The sequence below is a fragment of the Plectropomus leopardus genome, chromosome 19, assembly GCF_008729295.1.
Source record: "Plectropomus leopardus isolate mb chromosome 19, YSFRI_Pleo_2.0, whole genome shotgun sequence".
NCBI classification, from domain to species: Eukaryota; Metazoa; Chordata; class Actinopteri; order Perciformes; family Serranidae; genus Plectropomus; species Plectropomus leopardus.
This window is the reverse complement of record NC_056481.1, coordinates 27,435,965-27,456,641: the sequence shown is the minus strand read 5'-3', so window position 1 is coordinate 27,456,641 and position 20,677 is coordinate 27,435,965. Positions and strand designations below refer to the sequence as shown.

Sequence of the window (20,677 nt, the reverse complement as noted above, 5' to 3'; positions counted from 1 at the left end):
CACACACACACAAACACACACACACACACACACACACACACACACACACACACACACACACACACACACACACACTCCTTTGTTCTCCTATCATCATGAACAGAGCCAGTTCAGTAGCCAGATAACAAGATGCCTGCTGATATCTATTTGCGAGTGTGTATGCGTGAGTGTATTTCATTTTACATTGGGCCATTGTTGCTAGGTAACGTAGTAGGACTTGAGCCATCTGCAGCCATGAGAGAGAAGTCAAACAAAGATATTACACTGACTTCTATTCTCACTCCGTCGACCTCTATATCGCTGCCTTTTCCTCCTGGTCCCCTCTGTAAAGCGCAGCACTGACTCCCGCCTACCTGCTGTTTCGACTCTAATCTCTTCCCTGTATCAGGCCGAATAACAAGGTTACTGACAGACATGAATCACTGCATCACTTTATCTCAGCTGTCATTTTTCAATGATTCTGTGTGGGAAAATGAGTAAAAGCAAATGAACAGAGATACAAGCTTTGAATCAGAACCCATCAGGACCGGGAGGTTTATTTTGGGAAGATATTTATGGTATCTCTTCAGAGATACTTGCATCAAATCCTCTTTCTAGTGGCAGCAGCTACAGATAAAACCTCCTCAGGAATCCATTTCTAAAAAAAACCCTAAAAAAACACAATACACACACACCCTCACAAGATAAAACCTTCAGTTCTCCACATAAACAAAATCTCTGAAATCACAGCCTCTCCCTCTCCCTCTCCCTCTCCCTCTCCCTGTCTGTGTCTCTCCTGCTCTGAAATTAGGACAGAGAGCTTTGCCAGATAATGTTGGTGTGTAGCAGCGCATGGGCACTCAGCCAGATCGCAGCATGAAAGTGTGTGTGTGTGTGTGTGTGTGTGTGTGTGTGTGTGTGTGTGTGTGTGTGTCAGCTAAAAGTGTGTCCCATTAGTTTTAATGCTGGCTCTGCATCATTTGCCTTTCTCCAGAGGTGGCAGACACACTATCATGTGGCCTGTCAGTCAGTTCAGCAGTCTGTCTCCATTTAAAGCAGGGATGGCCTCTCTAACCTGTAGGCTTTCTAACAGCCACTTCATGTATATAGAGCTGTGCTGTATGGATTTGATTTTAAATCTTAGCATATGGAATATTTTCTATGGAAATGCAAGGTTATGACTACAGTAAATATATTGGTGAAGATGAAACAACCATATGTCTTTTCATCTAGTCAAATAAATACACAGCAAATAATGCAAAAATCCTTTGAATACAATATTTCTCAAAGCATTCCATGCTGATTGACTAACTGATTAATCCGCTTACAATGATAATAAGCTAAAGGTTTATACTGTCATATGACAACACTAAGCATGAACATCATAAAGTGCTACATTCCATTGTTCTACAATTGCAAGCCTTCCAAAACCTTTCCTGCCTGTAATATCTCTGCAGTCAATCAAGTCAAGGCAATTTTATTTATAAAGCCCATTATCACATTTGCCTCGACGACTTTAAAATCTATCCAGTAAACATATCATGAGATCCCTGGTTTCAATGAGGTAAAACTCTACTACACAAACTTTGACTGGGAAAGCTGGAACAGTTTATTTCGTAACAACAGATCTTCCAGTTATTTTCCTAATTAGCAAAGTACTCATTTGCTCTATTAAAAAAATCGGAAAATAGTAAAAAGTCTATCACAATTTCCTACAGTGATATCTTCAGATGGTTTGTTTGTCCAATTAACTATCCAGTACTCAAAGATATTCAATTTAGACTGCATATAAAGATGAATAACACGGCAGTTTCCCCAAAGTGTAGCTTTTTAATCTGGATCGCCCCCTGGTGTCTGACTGCAGTATAGGTCATAAAGCCCACCCTCTCCATGGTAGTGAATGGAACATAGGCCAAACGAAAAACTCAAAGTACACGCCAAATACATTTTTCCCAAAGATGGTTTCTGACACTGAAGGTAGTTCTCCTCACCCTGTTGTTTGTTCAAGTGATCATTTTTATGTTAAGTTTGGTTTTAATGAGATATTCATTTCTACAAAAAAGGGATTTTCCCCCATGATTGACAGCTTTGACAGCCAATCCATGTGCTCCCATTCAATGGAGCTGCTTGTGATTGGTTGGATAGGTGTTTTGGCCAGAAGTCCCCCACTGTGGATATTACTACTGCGCAAACTCTGCATGACTTCACCAGAGCAAGCTGGCAGCGGCTATATCAGAGATATGCAAACTTCATTTAAGCATAGCAGGGTTAAGAAGGGGCGCGTCAAATACACTGCTTGCTCAGTAGTAAGACACTGTGTGTTTCCAGCTGGGTTTATGCCCTCAAACATGGAGTTTCCTACTCACACCTTAACCACAGCATTGTTGAAATGTTTAGAAAGATTGAGTTATGACATTGGCTGTTTAATGCAGTAATAATGACAATCTGGACATACTGGTCAGTTTAGCAGGAGCTTTCTACACTTTATCTATAATTCTATTAACCACTACTAATGCCTATGTAACAGAGTGATAACAGTTGAAAGGAGTGTCTGGACTGTAAGTTGTTGACAAAGAGGTGTTTTCACGCAAAAGTATCTTTCTGACATTGTGAACCTGCCAAGATATGTCCCCTTCAAATTACCCTCACAATTTGGCTAAGTCAGTCCCAATAATGTTAAAGACAGCTGTGGAGCTTTTATAGCAACTGAGGACAAAATGTCATATGAAGGGAAGACTGAAAAACATTTGCATTCAGAGAAAGAATATGTTTTATTATATACTACGTCCTTTCCTTCATTTCTTACAATGCTATGATGCCGCATGGCTGACACTCTACCTCCTCTCTCATTCCCTTTGTTCACTTCCACACTCCCTCTCTCCCTCTGCCCTTGGGTGTAGTCTGGTCATTGGAATTCACTTTGTGTCTTTGATGGGAGTCTGCAGTGAATGTCTTTAATGAGTTCACACAGTGCTCAATGCTCCGTGGGAGAGAGAGAGATGATGTAATATCTGGATCTGAGATGCAACCGAGCACACACACTCGTACACAAACACACACACACACAGAGCAAAGGGGGACTGAGGTAACAATAGACAGGTGTACAGATCAGGAGGGCTAAGACTTTTTAAAACAACCTCTCCCTTACTCTCTCGCCTTCCATCCACCAGTCTCTTCCTCGTCTCTCTCTCTCCTGCTGTCAGTCTTCCTCTCTGAGGTGTCACATGAGATCTGATCCCATGTCAGTGTCAGAGGAGGCCAGAGCATAGCCATGCTGATGAACCAAAACACCAACACCAGGTACAGGTGGCCAGTGACTGATGGAACAACAATGTGTTTTGGCCCAGCGGGAGTAAAGATGATAATGCTGCCATGGCACAAAAATGACCCCCAAACGATAAGACTAAAGACTCGAACTAAAAGCTTTTATCATAATCAACGTCCAGACAAGAGCAGTTATAGTCTACTGCAGGGATTCTAAACTTGCTTTGCCTGGGGGCCAGTCGAATCAGTCCCATACATCTTTATAGGATTTTAGGACGTTTCTAGGTTTTATAACTTTTCTGGTATTTTAGGACATTTCTCTGGTTTTAGAATGTTTCCAGGATCTTAGGATGTTTCTAGGATATAGGACATTTCTGGTATTTTAGGACATTCCTCGGATTTTAGGACACTTCTAAGATTTTAGGAAATGATATTCATCTGACACTATTTAAAATGCATGACTTAATCTTGCATTGGAATATGTTGACATTGTAGTATTGCAACATGTAGTTTAGTAAAATATCATAGTTTTCAGGACATTCCTAGAACTTTGGGACATTTATAAGATTTTAGTGTATCTTAGTTGGGGGCACCTGGCACCCTACCAGGGGCCAGATGTGGCCCGTGGGCCATAAATTGACACATGTGGGCCAAGAAGTCATGTAACAGTGTTGCTTCATTATTTCCCCTGCTGTTGTGTAATGCTGGCACTGTGCTTCAGTAATAAAGTCATGTCAGAGAGAGATTCCTCCGGATCACAGTAACAGAAAGCTGTTATGTCAGTATGTGGAAGCCAGAAGACGCCCTTCCTATGCACAGTACAAAAACAACAGTCCGGGAAATAACCAGATAAACACACAGCCACTATCAGCTTTATTAACTCCACTAATGGGACAGTTTCTGCAGCTGGACGCTGACTGTCAGGTGGGACTAATGGAACAAAATGCCAGCAGCATCTGTGTGTGGTAAACAAGCATCTGATAAGCTACATAAGCAAAGAGCTGCTAAACCATGCCACAGCCTACACATGTACAGTAAGAAAGATGGTGGAACTTAACTGAAATTGATTCACTGATTCACAGACTGAAGACATAATTAGTGATTGGTGTTTACAGCAAACTGTTCAAAATGTAAAAATGCCCAATTTCTTTTATGAGCATTTGTACACATGAACAGAAAACAAAGAGAGATATGCTGAGCACCTGTTTAAAGCCAAGATCAAACAGCTTTTGTTTTTTCTACATTTAAAAGATGAAGCAAAGCTCTGTGTGACCAAAACAGCATGAGACGGCTTTTGGAAAAGCCAGTTACTGCAGTAGAACAGCCAAGCAGCAGGAACATCTCACTCGACCCAAGAAGCAGGTGATAAAATGAAATATATGGTGATTCAGGATATTCTGGGCAACACTGCAGACCAATGACCAGGACTTATTTATGGTCAAATTAAAAGTGAAGATGATTTCTGCATCATTGAGATGACAACTGATCTCTCTGATATTTGATTTGCTTCAACACTGAGCAGCAGTTTTTTTTGAACCGAGTATTACCATTACATACAGATACAGTGACAGAGGATTTTATCTGTATCCATCTTATTACTGGCATAACTATCCATTGATCTCATCTCATTCGTCAAAAAGTTTTTACACTCGCATGATATGGTTTTTCAGGCAATTCAAAAAAGCAATAGTTAGCAAAACTGCAATGGAAATACTTTTTTTAAAATTTTATTTATTTACTTTTTTAAGATTATCTTTTGGGGCTTCTATTGCCCTTAACTGACAGGACAGTGTGAGCGTGATAGGGGGAGAGAGAGAGGGGGGAAGACATGCAGCAAAGGGCCAAGGCTGGATTCGAACCCGCAGCCACTGTGGCGAGGACACAACCTCTGTACATGGGGTGCTGTTTTATCCCCTGAGCCACCAGGCGCCCCTGGAAACACTTTTTAAACTAAAGAATTTGCATAACATCATTCAGTGGAAACGCAGTCATCTTACAATTGTGTTTTATAAACACTTTAAATATATCACAATTAAGTTTTGCGCAAATCTGTAATGGAAACCCGTCTAGTGTTTCCTGTCCGTAATTGTCTATTAGAATTGCATTCATTTTACTACAGTAAAATGTGCATAAATATTTGCATTAAACACTAAACCCAACGCAGCCTGCTTCATATAATTATTAATATTACATTATCAGAGTTGTTATTGAGCTTGTTTTTATTTATTTAGTATGTTTAACTGATTTTAATTTACTTTGATTTTGTCTCTATAAAGCATCTTTGAGCATTGTGAAAAGTGCTTCTCTAAATAAAATGTATTATTATTAATTTTTTAAATAATAATAATAATAATAATACTCCCCATCAGTCTGTGTGTGACATGTGGTCTGTGATGACACATCTTCCTCCTACACTCTCACACGCACCATTACACTTTTATACTACTGTTTCAGATACACTAAAGACCTTTGTTTCATCAGAGCGTTATATCACATCCTGTACATTGGCAGCTGTCCTCGCATTAAAAGTGTAATGGTGCGTGTGAGAGTGTAGGAGGAAGATGTGTCATCACAGACCACATGTCACACACAGACTGATGGGGAGATCAGAGAGGCTGCGGTGGCTCAGAGGTAGAGCGGGTCATCTTCTAATTGGAAGGTCCTCCATGTCCTCCAGGTCAAGAGACATAACTGAGACTGAACCCCAAATTGCTCCCGATGCTGCGTCATCGGAGTGGGCATGCAAGTGAGTGGTTACTGAGTAGCAGGTGGCACCATAAACGGCAGCCTCCGCCACCAGTGTGTGAATGTGTGTGTGAATGGATGAATGTAACATGTAGCTTAAAACCGCTTTGAGGGGTCAAAAAAAACTAGAAAAGCACTATATAAGTACATTACAAGTAAAGGGGTGAGAGAGAAGACAGAGAGAGAAACTCTGATAAATGTAGCAGGAACCACAGCGGCCGCGGTTTCGACTCCAGCTCACAGCCCTTTGCTGCATGTCATCCCCTCTCTCTCTACCTTTCACGATATTGATCTTCTGTCCTATCTCATAAAGGCAAAAATGCCCAAAAAAATTATCTTTAAAAAACCCACAGACCACAGACCAGCAAGACTGCAAACAAATGTGTATTTCAGTCACATAAAGCAGTAATCTGTCCATCTGATATTGTACTGTTTCAGAGGATTTTGTCTTTTGAAAAGATCAAGATCACAATGATGCAACTGGCCCAAATTCCCCCTCCCTGTCATCTGGTGCAAGAGGCAGAAGCAGAAAAAATGGTGCTGGCTAGAAAGTGAGGGTTACATTCACCAAGATTTAAAACAACTGACCTATTGCTAAGCCCCGCTCTCAAACACCACAAGCCAATCAAATTTGGTGAAGCTAAACAATGCACTTGGACATCCTGCTCGTAGACCTCCTAAGAAAAGCATCAGAAATGTTGATTTTCCTGCAGTTTTATTCACATACATAAAATACATACAACTAATACATAAATTACATACAACTTAATAAATGATCAAAAGATGTGCATGGGGTAAATGCAACACTGATACGAGGTATCCTCAGAAGCCGGAGGATGGACTGCATTTAAATCCGTTTCCTATCACATACAGAGAGCAAAGTGCCTCCTTTGGATTAAGCTGTGTGGCAGACCGCACAGTGAGCTCAACATAAACAAGATAAACAAACAAGGTACGGCAACAGCCTGAAGTCACAAGTAAACATAACTTCATACATTATGTCGGCAACATCATGTATAAACTCCCTGCATCAACCTTTGCTAAGTAACATTAGCTTAAGTTAGCTAACAGCTGCTATTGTTATGGCCAACTTCAGCTTGGTAACATTAGCTCATCATGTCATCTGTATAACTTAGTCTTAATGTTTTTGTTCTTTGAGATTTGGACATCAGCGTTAACTGTAGCAAGAGGTTGTAGTTAAAGCCCACCCAAATGACAACCATTAACGTTAACTCAGCAGTAATGTTACAAAGAAAGCAAAGGCTGGCTAATGCTAACACCACGGCATTGTGAAGACCCTTTTGATTGTTTCTGTGTGAAATACGGGGCTTCTATGCCCAAAAGTTCTGAACAACATCTTTGGATTTTTTTTTGACACTGACAGCTACCACTGTAGTTTAGGCAGCACACTGACTGTTTGTCCCAATGAGCTAAAGGGGCGGGGCTTAGCGATAGGTCAATTTCAGCGTAGCGTTTATCGAGAAACACATCTGAGCTGGACCTAGCTATAAATTTGCCAATTATTCCTCGTAGTGTCTTTTCTCAATATATTCAGAATAACAATGGGCCTCATTCACAATATGCACAAACGTGAGCTTTAACCATGAGTACAAATGTTTTATGTACCTATACAGAGCTTCACAGTGAGTTGCAGCTCATTGTTTAGTTGTCTGGTCTGTATCTTTACTGTTTTGGTTCACTCTCACTGCTATCATAGTGATGTTCTAAGCCGTCATTACCTGCTCAACAGCAAACAGCAGAAGGACACAGAGACTAACTCGTGAACAACATTGGAGCATTTAGCAGCTAATGAAACAGATATTTACTCCAGGAGTTGGTGGAGACCAAAACCAGAACTAAAAGAGAGTGAATATTGGACTTACATTCATCTGTTGGACACAAATACCACTCTTAATGAACTACTGTAACTACTGGATGTGTAACTGTTTGTTAACAATATTAATATCTAACTTAAGGTATGTATATGCATATTTAGGAAAAAATCCTGCAAGGTCAGTAACACCATACAAGGTTATTGCAAGTGGTTTTCTGTAAAGCACTGACAAATAAGTGCCAACAAATATACAATTTTTTATGTGGACCTGAATTTGTCTATAGTTCGACATGATGAGGTAACACTGAAATAGCACAGCATCTATCCCTGCTTTTGCAGTCAAAATTTACCATAAATAAGGGTAATTTGCTTCTTACATCTTTTATTATTCAAATAATGTTCCAAGAAGCAGCAATTGATAACAAAACTAAACCCTTAGTTAATAGATCCGTCTTCTAATACTTGCTGGCAATGTAACAAAGGACAAAGCACAAATCTAACCTGAAAAAGTTATATCAACTTTAAAGAATGTCATAATAGTCCAAAGCAATATGACTTTGCCAGTCATTTAAAATATGAAAGTTAATGATTTTCTAAAACACAGCCTATGCTAATATCAAGCTGATTTCTTTGTGCTAAATACTGCATGTTACCTACAAAAATGGATATAATGGCAGGACTTGTGGATGTAAAAATAATAGAGTGTGTAAAGAGTTGGGCAGCACACTGAAACACAATATCAGTTTCACAATGAAAAAGTTCAACACTTAAAGCTGTAGCATTAACATTACTGCCATACGACATTGTGAGCGAGAGGAAAATGAAGAGTGAAGATAGTAGAAAGAGGCAATCCTGCCTCACTAAACACCTTATCAGTCCCCTGGCAGACAGGAAACCCACAGAAGACTCATTTCCTACACACACATACACACACTTGAGTGAAGTGAAGTGAATGGGGAGGTGTGAGCACTTCCTTTCTTATGAGCGAAAACAATAAGAGCAGAAAGCAGAGCAGTGACAGCCAAACTTGTAGTGTGTGTGTGTGTGTGTGTGTGTGCATTTGTTGTCCAGGTGTTTCAGCATGTGAGCTGCAGGTTCATTATTTTGTGCATACATCTGTGTCGTTGACTTGCATGAGCAGTAAATGTGCATGAGGTTTGCCTGGTGTATTACTGTGCACATAATTTGGAGCATTATTTGACTGTTATTAATTCATGACAATCCAAACTGATCATCAGCTGAATATTTACTGGTAGTTTTTAAAATGACAAAATTGGACTTTTTTCAGATTACACTACCTGTTTCAGTATTTAAGGTCTGTTCTTTCTGAGTGGCTCCTCCCTGCTTGGTCACAGTCTTAGTCGTTACTTATACAGTCATCTGATAGTTTCTGACTTACGCAGCACTGAGGTTGTGACCTCCCTGTGATATGTGGACGTTATCAGCGAGGCAACATGTAGCACTACTTCCATGTTTTACTCACTGCAATCTATCTTCACTTTAGGAATAACATAGACTGTACTCTGTTTGCTGGATTGTGCTTATCACTGACAAATGACATATTAAGAAGTGGCAGATGAACTACACAGCAAGGCTGGAATTTTAATCACATCTTTTTTTTCTTTTTTTTCTTTACGATTTTGGCTCCCCTCCATGTGTGTGTGTATGTGTTAAGTAATCATGATTACAATATCAATATCAATCAAAACAATGATGAAATCATCATCAAAATAATCCTGATTAGTATTTTTGGCACAATTGAGCAGCCCTACTAGGCAGCACTCTGGACACACAGTATTTTACTATTACTCTAGTCACCAGTGACATGACAAACACCATGCTACGTTTAAGCACATTCCATGTCCTGGGGTCACTGGGGACTTTACAACTCACAACAGACCCAACCCAAACACACTGTTCCTGTCTCAAATTACTGCTGCCATTAAACAGCAGCCCTCCTGTCACACACACCATATATATCACACTCTAATTTACACAACACTTCTCATTGACTGCCTATCCTCTCTCTCTGCTCTATTAAAAGATGCCTGCATCAGCACAGTGGACAGCTAAACACACACACACACACACACACACACACACACACACACACACACACAGACACACACACACACACACACACACACACAGATGTTTGTGACCTTTTCCCTTTCAGACTACAGTCATCTGTTAAAGTATGTCAGTGCAACTCTCTCTCTCTCTCTCTCTCTCTCTGTGTGTGTGTGTGTGTGTGTGTGTGTGTGTGATGTGTGTGATGAAATGAGCAGTTTCCATTAGCTAACAGGGCTAAGGTTATCCTACAGGAGAGATAAATGACACTGCAGCCTTTCATCACCTGACACTACCTGTCATTACACCAACACACACAGGAACATGCCTCATACATGTGCACACATGCAACACTGATAAACATGTTGCACATGCACGCACACACATAGAGAATAAAACACTGCCCTCACACAAATACAAACTTTAGCCAAGACTGTAGTGGATGCACTGTATGAGCGGCATTTCAGAATCTCTATCTGTTGACATCAGAGTTTTTTTTTTTGTCTGGGTGGAGGAGTCCATGAAACAGCAATCATTCCAGCTCCTGAGGATTAGCTGAAATCAATGCTCTAAAACCATGTCTATGTGGATCTGGCTCATAAGCTGCATATAGGATCTCATGTGAAACATGCCAGACCTTTCTGTTGAAGTGTAACACTTGCTGCTCTTTTCAGACATGCACTCCTGAAAGATTTTCAGGGGGAACACAGCTTCCAATACGCTTTTTCCACACAAGTTAGTGCATGTCTATAGTTTTTTTAACGCACCTGTTAAAGATAGGCAATTTACTGCTATCTCCTTTTCAGCAGACCAAGGTGGTTCTTTTTTTTTTTTTTCTGGCGTGTAGAAAGCAGCATGGAAGCCAGCGAAGATGTTATAGTGGTCACTTTGCAATGATGTTGGAGGACTGTTTGGATGGAGACTGGCAGTATTTTGTGGCTGCCTGTTGTTGCATCACATCAAAGGGGTTAAAATTAGTGTTATATTTCCATCACTGCCAATCAAAGCAAATCGGAGCCAGAGCAGATAAATGGACGTGACTATTGCAGAGTCATTTGTAAATGACCTTTATAACCGTTCCCATTGACCCTCTGATACCTGAAGCAACATCACTTTTCTTGTGCTGCTTTCAGACACCTTTAACAAGTATTAAAACCTTTAAACCCTCAGCAAAATGGTACAATTCTTTTGAAAAACAAGGGGAAAAGGCAATAAGCAACAAAAATGTTCCGTTATAATAAATTAGTAGATTTAGAAAATTATTTTTTTAAAAAGCAAGGGAAAAACATATTTCTAATTTAAAAAAATATTTTACATAATTATTAGAATTTTAACACTTTTTTCTGCTCATTTATTTGTTTTACTTAAAAAAAACATTTTCCGGTAGGGTTTTTTTTTTTGTACTTTTTACTAATTTCTGGGTAATTTTGGGGTAATTTCTTCTTTCACTGCTCATTGCCCTTTTTCCATGTTTTTGACAGAAATCAAGTCAAAAAGTGCTCAGTTTTTAAAGGGTTACAAAAATACAAAAGCAAAATGTTAGTGGGGGTTAACAGGTAGTTTGTGCAGCAGGAAAGGGACTCAAGAAAGTCATCCTGTCTTTTGTCCAGACACCAACAGAACAATTCATGGATGGTTAGTAAGACATTGAGTGCCTGCTATCTAGACAGTCTGTGTGATGAGGAGGTGCATACTGAAAGCCCACTGGCTGGTCAAAGACCAACTGTGATGCAGTGGTCTTCAGCCAAACACACAGTGTCAACTAGGTGATAGATGTGAAGATGGTTGAACTGGTTTTTCTTGCTGTGTGTAGAAATCCGCCTCAAGCCCTCTTCACACAGCGCATCATCAGCCATCACTGATGGGTCAATTTTAACTGTCAATCTACATCTTACAGGCATTTAGACAGGGACAGTCCTCCAAGGAGACTTGATGTCTGGCTGACTGACCATTCGTCTAGTGGGACACAGATTACTGAGAGGTGTTTTTTTTCTAGGCTGCAGTGGTAGAAACAAGGACAACGGTCGGTCAGCTGATGAAATTATCAAGCACTAAAATAAGAAGACAATACCTGCCATAGCAGGCTTTGTGATACTTGGAAGCTGTTATCTACTGAGCTGTGAGCATCTCAGATTCAGCCTGATTTCTGTGTGTGAAGTTTCCATGTTTCCCCATGTCTGCTCAGGTTTCCCTCCACAGTCCAGACACATGCATGTTCCGTTAACTGGAGGGTCTGAGTGCTCTGACAGACTGGACACCTGTCCCCATCATACTGGAATAAGCTCAGCTGCTTTTATTCCTCAACAAGTACCTCACAATAACCACAGTGATTGAACGATATTTTGTCCCAGAAATAATTGCAATAACAGATATTAATGTCATTTTGAGACCTTTAACTGCAATTGCTATAATGATAATATAATAGCACAGTAATGGAAGTACACCCTTTTAAAGAGAAATCAACTTTTAATTCTAGGGAGTATTTAGACAGAATTGGAATATGACATAATATCCAACATATTTTACAAAAATGTAATTAACACTTGTCTGTGTCAACAGTAAAGTATATAAACTTTACGTACCTTTAAAGCTCAGTTACTCAATACTCAGACTTAATACAAAAAACTGGACAACAAAATCAAAACCAAGTGATGCCTCTTGTGACCAAAGCCTCATTCCCACTGCACAAGAAAATGCTTACAACCTCTAACATCTGGCTATTTAATGCAGTGGCAAAGTGTACAATCGGCATTCACACCCAGGTCAAATGGCTCTGCAGTAGTCATGGGAATTTATCCCCTACAGCTCAGTTCGACATTGATGGAAACACAACACCTGGGTGAACGCAGTTATTTCAGCTCTCTAGCCGGCAAGATTCAATGATGCATCGCCACAGATTTCCCTCTGTCTCCACCTATATCTCTAAGATAGAGATATGTAAAGAGAAATAACCACCATGAAGTTCTCACAGACCTCTGTCCATGATGCTTTCTACTGTTAACCTGCCCTACGTCCTGTCCACGATGTTGCACGGACAAACCAAAACAACACACACACACCCCGTCTGCTGCAGAGCCCTGTACACAGCTCTTTTCTGCTGGCAAAAGAAAAACAGTCCATAGTCTACTTTTAGCGCGTTCACCCATGTTTAAAATGTTCTTGTATGTTACACTAATTATTGCTAACTTTTGGGTCATTTCTTTTTTTATTGCTCATTGCCTTCTTCCAATGTTTTTAAAAGAAGTCAATCTGGTAAGTTTCAAAGGGTTAATGAGGTCTGTGCCTCTTCCATTTCAAAAATGATGCTGCAAGCTACCAGTAAGCTCCACTGTGTCATCTTTGAACAACAAGAAGGCAGGATGGGCAAAAAAAAAAGGGAGAATCACTGTGCCTAGTCTTATAACAGAAGTCTGAGCTGTTTAGTCTGGCATCATGTTGGCTAAATTATTAACATTCTTATGTAAACACACACACATTACACTTAATGTTTATTTGTCACTAGTGTTAATAAAAAAGTGCTCTGAGGAATAGCCTGTCACAAGGATTATGTTATCAGTTCTTCATATGATATATGGACACGAACTCAATCTTTTTGCTGACCTCGGTATTGGCTGTTGTGTTCATGTGTGTTTAATTATAATCGTACAATGCAGATACACCAACAGCCATATTTATAATACCTTAAAAACCTTTATCACTTCTGTTAGCATGAGCTATAGAAATGAACACATTCAGAAATAGAAGGCAGATCAGTCTCACAACCTGTAGCTGATACATCGTCTCAATCTTTTCCAGTTCTTATTCTGGTTATCAGATTACTGTACCTCCTGCTGCTCCACCTACTCCTTCTCCTGCTGCAGCTGCTTCTACCAGCAGCTTCACATGTTCTATTAATACTCTTACTACTGCTGCTGTCACTAGCATAACACAAGCACAGATCAATCCTGCAATAGTGGACCAGAGGCAAGTTCTGCTGCATTTCAGTTCAGATGATCCTTACTTCTGATACTCAATTTTCTCCTTTTTTTCAGTCCAGTCCTGTGTGTTTCCACTCTGCCGGGATCAGGCTGTTTAACTGCATCTTGGCTCAGCACAGCTGATTTGCTATTAAGGAGGAGAGCTAACATACTTCCACTTGCCTTTGTGAGAGATTCCACACACTGCCTAAAGTGAGTGATAACACACCCGGCTCACAGGACACACAGCAGCTGAAGACGCATCCACTTACTTGGACACTGTGGCTCTGCTCTAATGCAGCTTTAAAGGGGGTGTTAATGACCTTTAACCTCCATGTGGAGCTCTAACAATGGACTGATTAGTGGATCAACACAACAAGTATGATAACTTTAAATTAAAGACTAATGGTCTAAATACCAAAAATTAGCTGACTGCATTTTTTGTATTGTAAAATAAATATCTTTGGGATTAGAAATGTTGACAATACTCATATCATAATAATATCACTATAATAGTTCTTTTATTAGGGAAAGCTTCAAGACAGACATTTTAAGGTGAGCACGTTTTAACAATCAAATAAAAAGGCATGTGTTTTATGTGGCACGGGACAGAAATATATTTTTTAATAAACATATTGGTATTTTGCCAATAGCAGTGTATTTAGTTCAAACAAAACAATATGACATAATGTTTACATGGTGTTAGAAAAGCTGCTACAGCTGGACTTTTAAAACACATGCTGACACGTTAGTCCAACTGAAATCGTATTTCTCAAAGTCAGACTAAAACACCTTGATAATGCTGTTGACAGTCGATTTACTCTTTCATGTATGCGCCTAAACCGGACCTGAACTGGCCTAGGCATTCTGCACATGCTCCATAGTCTCTGCTGGGCTTTGACCCAGAAGTACAACAGCATAAATTCATAGAAGAAAGCTGGGAAAAACAAAAGGAGAAGGAGAGAAGAAAAACAAAATAAGATGAAGGTATAAAGTAAAGGGCAGAGTACGTACGAAATGTACAGCGCCAAAAAGTTAACCATGTTGTCACAGTTCGACATGCAACCCCTTTGCTGCTTGCTAACTTGTTTGGTATGTAATTGGTCAACTGGAAGAAGGTCCAATAGCAACTAGCTGAAAGGAGGGCATAACTCCACCAACTGGTGGAGACAGACATACTTCCATCAATACATGGATTCTCTCCTAGTGCTTGTATACTGGGACACAGCCAGCAGTCCAATTAAATGGCCCAAATTGAGCTACGATCATCACTCCACTTAGCTGTGCATGGTAACATACTGTGAGTTATAGTAGAGAACTCTGAAACAGGCAGCATATCAACACATAAATGCATGTCTACAGACCTCAGAGACAGACACAAGACAGACAGAAGTGAAGGAGAATAAAAGAATGAGAAAGAAAGATTCTCTGAGGGATGCATAGAAAGAGTGAAAAAAGGCTGAGGCAAAACTGTAATAACTGTAAAGAAGTGGGAGAGCAGGGAGACGCCGAGTGTGTGTTAGTGTGTGGAGGTCAAAGGGGTTTAGTTATGTAACGATGTAATAACTAGACAGGCAATCTGCTGGGTCTGTCTGTGACGACTAAGCTGTGTGTCTACTGTGGTGGACGGCTCAGTTTCCAGGTGAACGTGTCAATAAAAATGAACATCAGTGTTCCTGCAGAACTGTTTCAAGCATGTGATTGTTTCGCTAAGCAAGTCACACTTTCTGAACATTTAACTTAGAGTTTAATGTAAGAGCAAGTATTTCCTTTTATTTAACCTTGATTTAACCAGGAAGTCCCTTGAGATTAAAGTCTTTTTGAAGGAGACCTGGTGGAGATAGCACACTATTTCAAGTAAAGTAAAAGTAAACATCGTAAAATAAAGAAACCCTTTCACATGCCACTCCTTGTTAACTAAATGGATGTTGTCAGTATTCCTTAGCACAGATTAGTTCTCTTTGTAATCAAGTTAACTCCTCCATTGCCATCCGTAGCTAATGCTCATGCAAACACAAGTGTTCCTGCACTGGCTTCACAGTAGAAAAGTCTACTGGTGCCTCCATTCTACAGGCCTTTCATTAACGCTCACCAGATTCCCCACAGTGTAGTGCTCACTATGACTGTTGTCTGTAATGGTGTGAGATCATTTGTTTGGTACTATTTACATGTTTCAGTTCCAGAGAGAGCCAGACCTTTATTTGACACAGGTTTATATTACAGAGAGAGGTCTTTCCGTCTGCTTTCCTATTTATAAGCATACTTCATTAATGTGTTTTAGTAAGAGGCCTTCCTGTTTTCTTATCTGCACTTGAGTTAATTTGCAGTTGACACTGTTTGTTATTGATTCGAACTTCATCTATGATGTCCTGTTTAGATAAATCTAGAATAAAGTACATTTCCTCAGCATTGTAGCTGCTTCTTCTTTGCTGATTCATTCATTCATTTTTGACAGACATTCTACCTGTATAGATGTTTCACAGGACAGCCTTGCAGTAGCTTAAAGGACATAATCCCTTCATTTCTACATAAGCTATCTTTGAATTTAAAAGAAAAAAAGAAAGAAAAAAGAAAAAGTAGAAGTGTTGAGTTTCACTGACAGTGATAAAAAAAACAACTTATAAGAAGACTAAGAAAACAAGATAGTAAAAAAAAAAAAATGTAAAAAAGAAAAAGTGAAAAATGGGATATCACAATAACTACAATATCGCAATACCACTCTATTGACAAGCCATCAGTATGGGATGGCAAGCAGCTACAGCAGTATTTGTTCTTTTTTAGCAGCAGTGAGATGAGGCACTGAGTGTAGATTCTGTGCTGAGAGCTGCATGTTTGCCGATTGTTTCCAGATCACCAAGAGTTGATAATATTCAGCTTTGCATTGTTTCTTTTAAACCAGCCCTTAAATCACAGTTGAGGAGGGAAGGGACAAATTCCACAAAGACCAAACGTCACACAAGTACTCTACTTTCTGCTTACACATAGGCAGGCATTCTGTATCACAGCAACCAGATACAGCTAAAGCGTCTTAGCAGAAAATGAAATGCTGCTCCCTTCATAGCGCCTCACTGCCTTTCTGTTTTCTGCATTTAACAATAGATAGTATTTATTTTGTTTTAAAACTGTGTCATTTTTGTCAATTAAAAAGCAACCATACACCTAATAACAGATATGTCAAGTGTGGCCTGGAGGACTATTGTGGCCCTAGGAGCAATTTTAAGTGGCCTCAGCTTGACTTTCTAACTACATGTGGCCCGCCACACAGTTTCTTGATCAAGCAAGATCACTTTGCATTTTCTATTTTTCTATAACAGTGTGTAGACATGTATCAAGTAGAAACTATGCATGCAGAACTAATGTGTTTTAATAGACCAACAGTAAACAGCTGGCATTTCCTGCGAGGTAGCAAACATGACTGAGGCAAAGAAGCATAAAGATGACAGCGAGAACCACCATTTTCAGGGGAAATGGAAAGTTGAATATGTTTTCACAGCAAGATGAAACTGTTGCATTTGTTTGAGATTTTTTTTTTTTGGCTTTTATTGCCTTTAATGGACAGGACAATTTAAGTGTGAAAGGGGGAGAGAGAGAGAGGGGGTGACATGCAGCAAAGGGTCGAGGTCAGAATCGAACCCGTGGCCGCTGCAGCGAGGATACAACCTCTGTATATGGGGCGCCGCTCTATCCAGTGAGCCAAGAGGCACCCTGTGTGAGATTTTTTTAAATAACCAATTTGATGCAAGAAGCAGCTGGCCCCATGTATTTTCACATGATCTGTGTGGCCTTCATTCAAAAAGAAACTCTTGAGCCACCATTAATCACCACAGGGGAGGTTCCTTCACTGTGGCAGCCCGACGTATTACAGCTTTTGTTTGAGAATTTATACTAGGTAGTTAGCACAGGCTTGCCCATTAAAAGATGATGTCTGTTTGGGGTTACATATTTCAAAATCATGTAAAACTAACTGCTGGGTCTACCTGCTGATGATATGATGTTATATGTACAAACTAAGTCTTATCACTGAATTTTGATGTGGTTGTCATATCTGTGCCCACATTTATTCATCAAAGTATTCATTCACTGACCCAAAATTTCCAAAGACACCAGCAGCAGAAGTGAGGAGCTGGAAAGCACAAGAAGAGAAAACAAAGTCTGCGTAGTAGAGTATGCTCCCACAAATATTTCATATAATTACATCCAAGGTGTCTTTTCGGGCTACATGCTCTTCATCAGACTCAGCTGATGAAGCTGGAAAGCGTCATGAAGCTTCACCATTTCACAGAAAGTGAGGGAGAGATTTTGTTTGATTTGATTAAAGGTGCTTCTTTCCAAGACAAGAACATTCGAGCAACAACAACAATTCCACAAAAAAAAGGAAATAATATGCTTGTCAATGTTCCGCTTCATGTGCAACTTTCTTTTAATCTATCATGTCGTTGTTTTTCATTAAAATTGAATGCATAACTGAACATTTTCTTTGCAAAAATCAGAGGGATTGTTGAGGCTTATAGCTCTATGTGTGTGTGTGTGTGTGTGTCTACTAGATTTTGATGTTGTTGCTATGACAATAGCAGCAGAGGGGCAGTGATATGACGAATGTGTGGAGAAAAAAAAAAAAGGAGGCGGAGTCAGACAGAGAGAAAAACAACCAGGAAAAAACAGTGTGTGTGTGGAAGTCTTTGAACTCTTATCTCCCATGTGTGTGCCAGATGGTGCTGTGCGCTCTGCTATTACATAATCAAAACAGTGAATCACATTCTGCATACACACTTGCAGTCACTGTCGCAGAATAACATGCACGCAGTCCAAAACTAAATGCCACCAATGTCAAACATTTATTAACCGACTTCAGTCAGGAACAGTCACAAAAACATTCAGCTCCAACAGACTGCACATATGAGTTCACTGCCAGAGACAAACACACAGCCACACTGCCTCAGCATGAGCCTGTCTGCACACACCACTGTCATCTGAAGTGGGGCTGATAGTGTGTGTGTGTGTGAGACATACAGATGACATCAAAAACACCACAGGAACCACACTGGCACCACACCAAAGCGTGTGTGTGTGTGTGTGATGACAGACACACAGAGCAGACTCAGCATCAGAGTGCTGAAGTGTTCACAGATTATACAAACACACACAAACTGACAGGCTCCTATTAAAACCACTTTCAGACAATCACATTTCACCTGTGGTTTCAGCTGTTACTTTACTCCAACAAGTACTCACGACAGTCACTTCACTGTCTTCAGCCCTCATCCAGGACACCGAGAGGAACTCTGGCATTGTAAGAAGTACCTCAAGTTTAACCACCAACCTGTAATCTGATCCTCTATTATCTAAATCAACAGAAAACTTTACAACTTTACAACTTACAACTTACAACTCAGAAACAACGACATGTCTCACTATCTGTTTACTACTGATCACATTTACAGTCAACTACCAGCTGGCTATCTAACTAGGTCACCTGAAAACAGAGATCAGCCTTTACACTACTGTAGATGGCTTACAAACTTGTAGCAGTATCTTGCATCTGATGGTGTACTGGGGAAAGGATTTACAATAGAAAAACTGATAATTGTTAATTCTGCAGCACCCCTCTAAATAAATTTTATTATCAGCTATTCTACTTAAGAGGTCAAAGTTACATGAAGCAACAAAAGTACTTTTTGACCAAATATATCCAAGAAGTAAGGATGCCAAGGAACTAAACTAGGAATTTGAAGTCCCTTCTATACATTCCTGCTTGTGCTGAAGAACAGTGAACAAATGCTAAAATTACACCAAATGACAGCGTTTATTGACACATTTTGCACACACACAAAAAACATAGTCACATTGGTCTGGGCAATTCACACCAGGAACAAAAACAATAATTTATCATTCTAACTAAAGTGGAGTCCACACCACAACATAGCAACTACAGTGGAACAATATCTTTTGCATATCTTTCAGAGCGATTAGTATAAAGATATATTGTAGGAGCAGCATAGGTCAGTAGAGCAGGGCAGAACATAGAGTGTGTGTTTGTTTGTTTGTGCATGTGAAGTGTGTGAAGTGAGAGAAAAGGAGAGAGTGACACTTCACGCAAAACTATAGCAATATATTCAAAATGTCAACACAACACCATTGCCAGATGCCTGTGTTTCCACTGAGTGATGTTATGTGACTTCTCCTCTGGTGATAACATTCAAAGAAGCATGCTGATGGATGTTCAAAACATTAGCAGCTTTATTTCTATTGTAGCCACCACACTAGTCGTAATTTTTTTCCAATCCAAGCCCACAAAGGCGTGTTATGGAGCCATAATGGAAAGGCAAGCCCCTTAATACGTGAGAGCGCTATTGTAGGTGTGCATGTGAGTGTGACTGGTTGTTTGTCTATATGTGTCAGCCCTGCGATAGTCTGGCGACCTGTTCAGGGTGTACCCCACCTGTCGCCCAATGACAGCTGGGATTGGCTCCAGCCCCCCCCGCGACCCTTACGAGGACAAGCGGTTACGGACAATGAATGAATGAATGAATGAATGAAATACCACCTCATGAGCATAAAAATCTTTTGAGATAAATGGGAGTTGTTTCGTAATTGATGTGTTTCCAATGGGCACATTTTATATTCGCGATTTCAATTAGTACATTTTGAGGGTTAATGGAAAACCCACCTAGTGGAGGCGACATATTTAGGGTGAGTGGAGAAGGGAGCTATTGAGTGGTAATGAATTGTTGCACAAAATAGTTTACCATATCTTGTCTCTGAAGCAGGAAAATCTAACGGATGAAAATACTAACAGCTAATCAAAATCTATCTGAATTTACTGCCAAAA

General features: G+C 39.9%; 1 protein-coding gene across 3 annotated transcripts in view; it reads right to left on the bottom strand.

The window, feature by feature from the left end:
* Nucleotides 1-20,677, bottom strand: part of jmjd1cb (jumonji domain containing 1Cb) — a 175,036-nt gene that overhangs the window by 85,979 nt on the left and 68,380 nt on the right. The gene's annotated exons all lie outside the window — the stretch shown is intronic.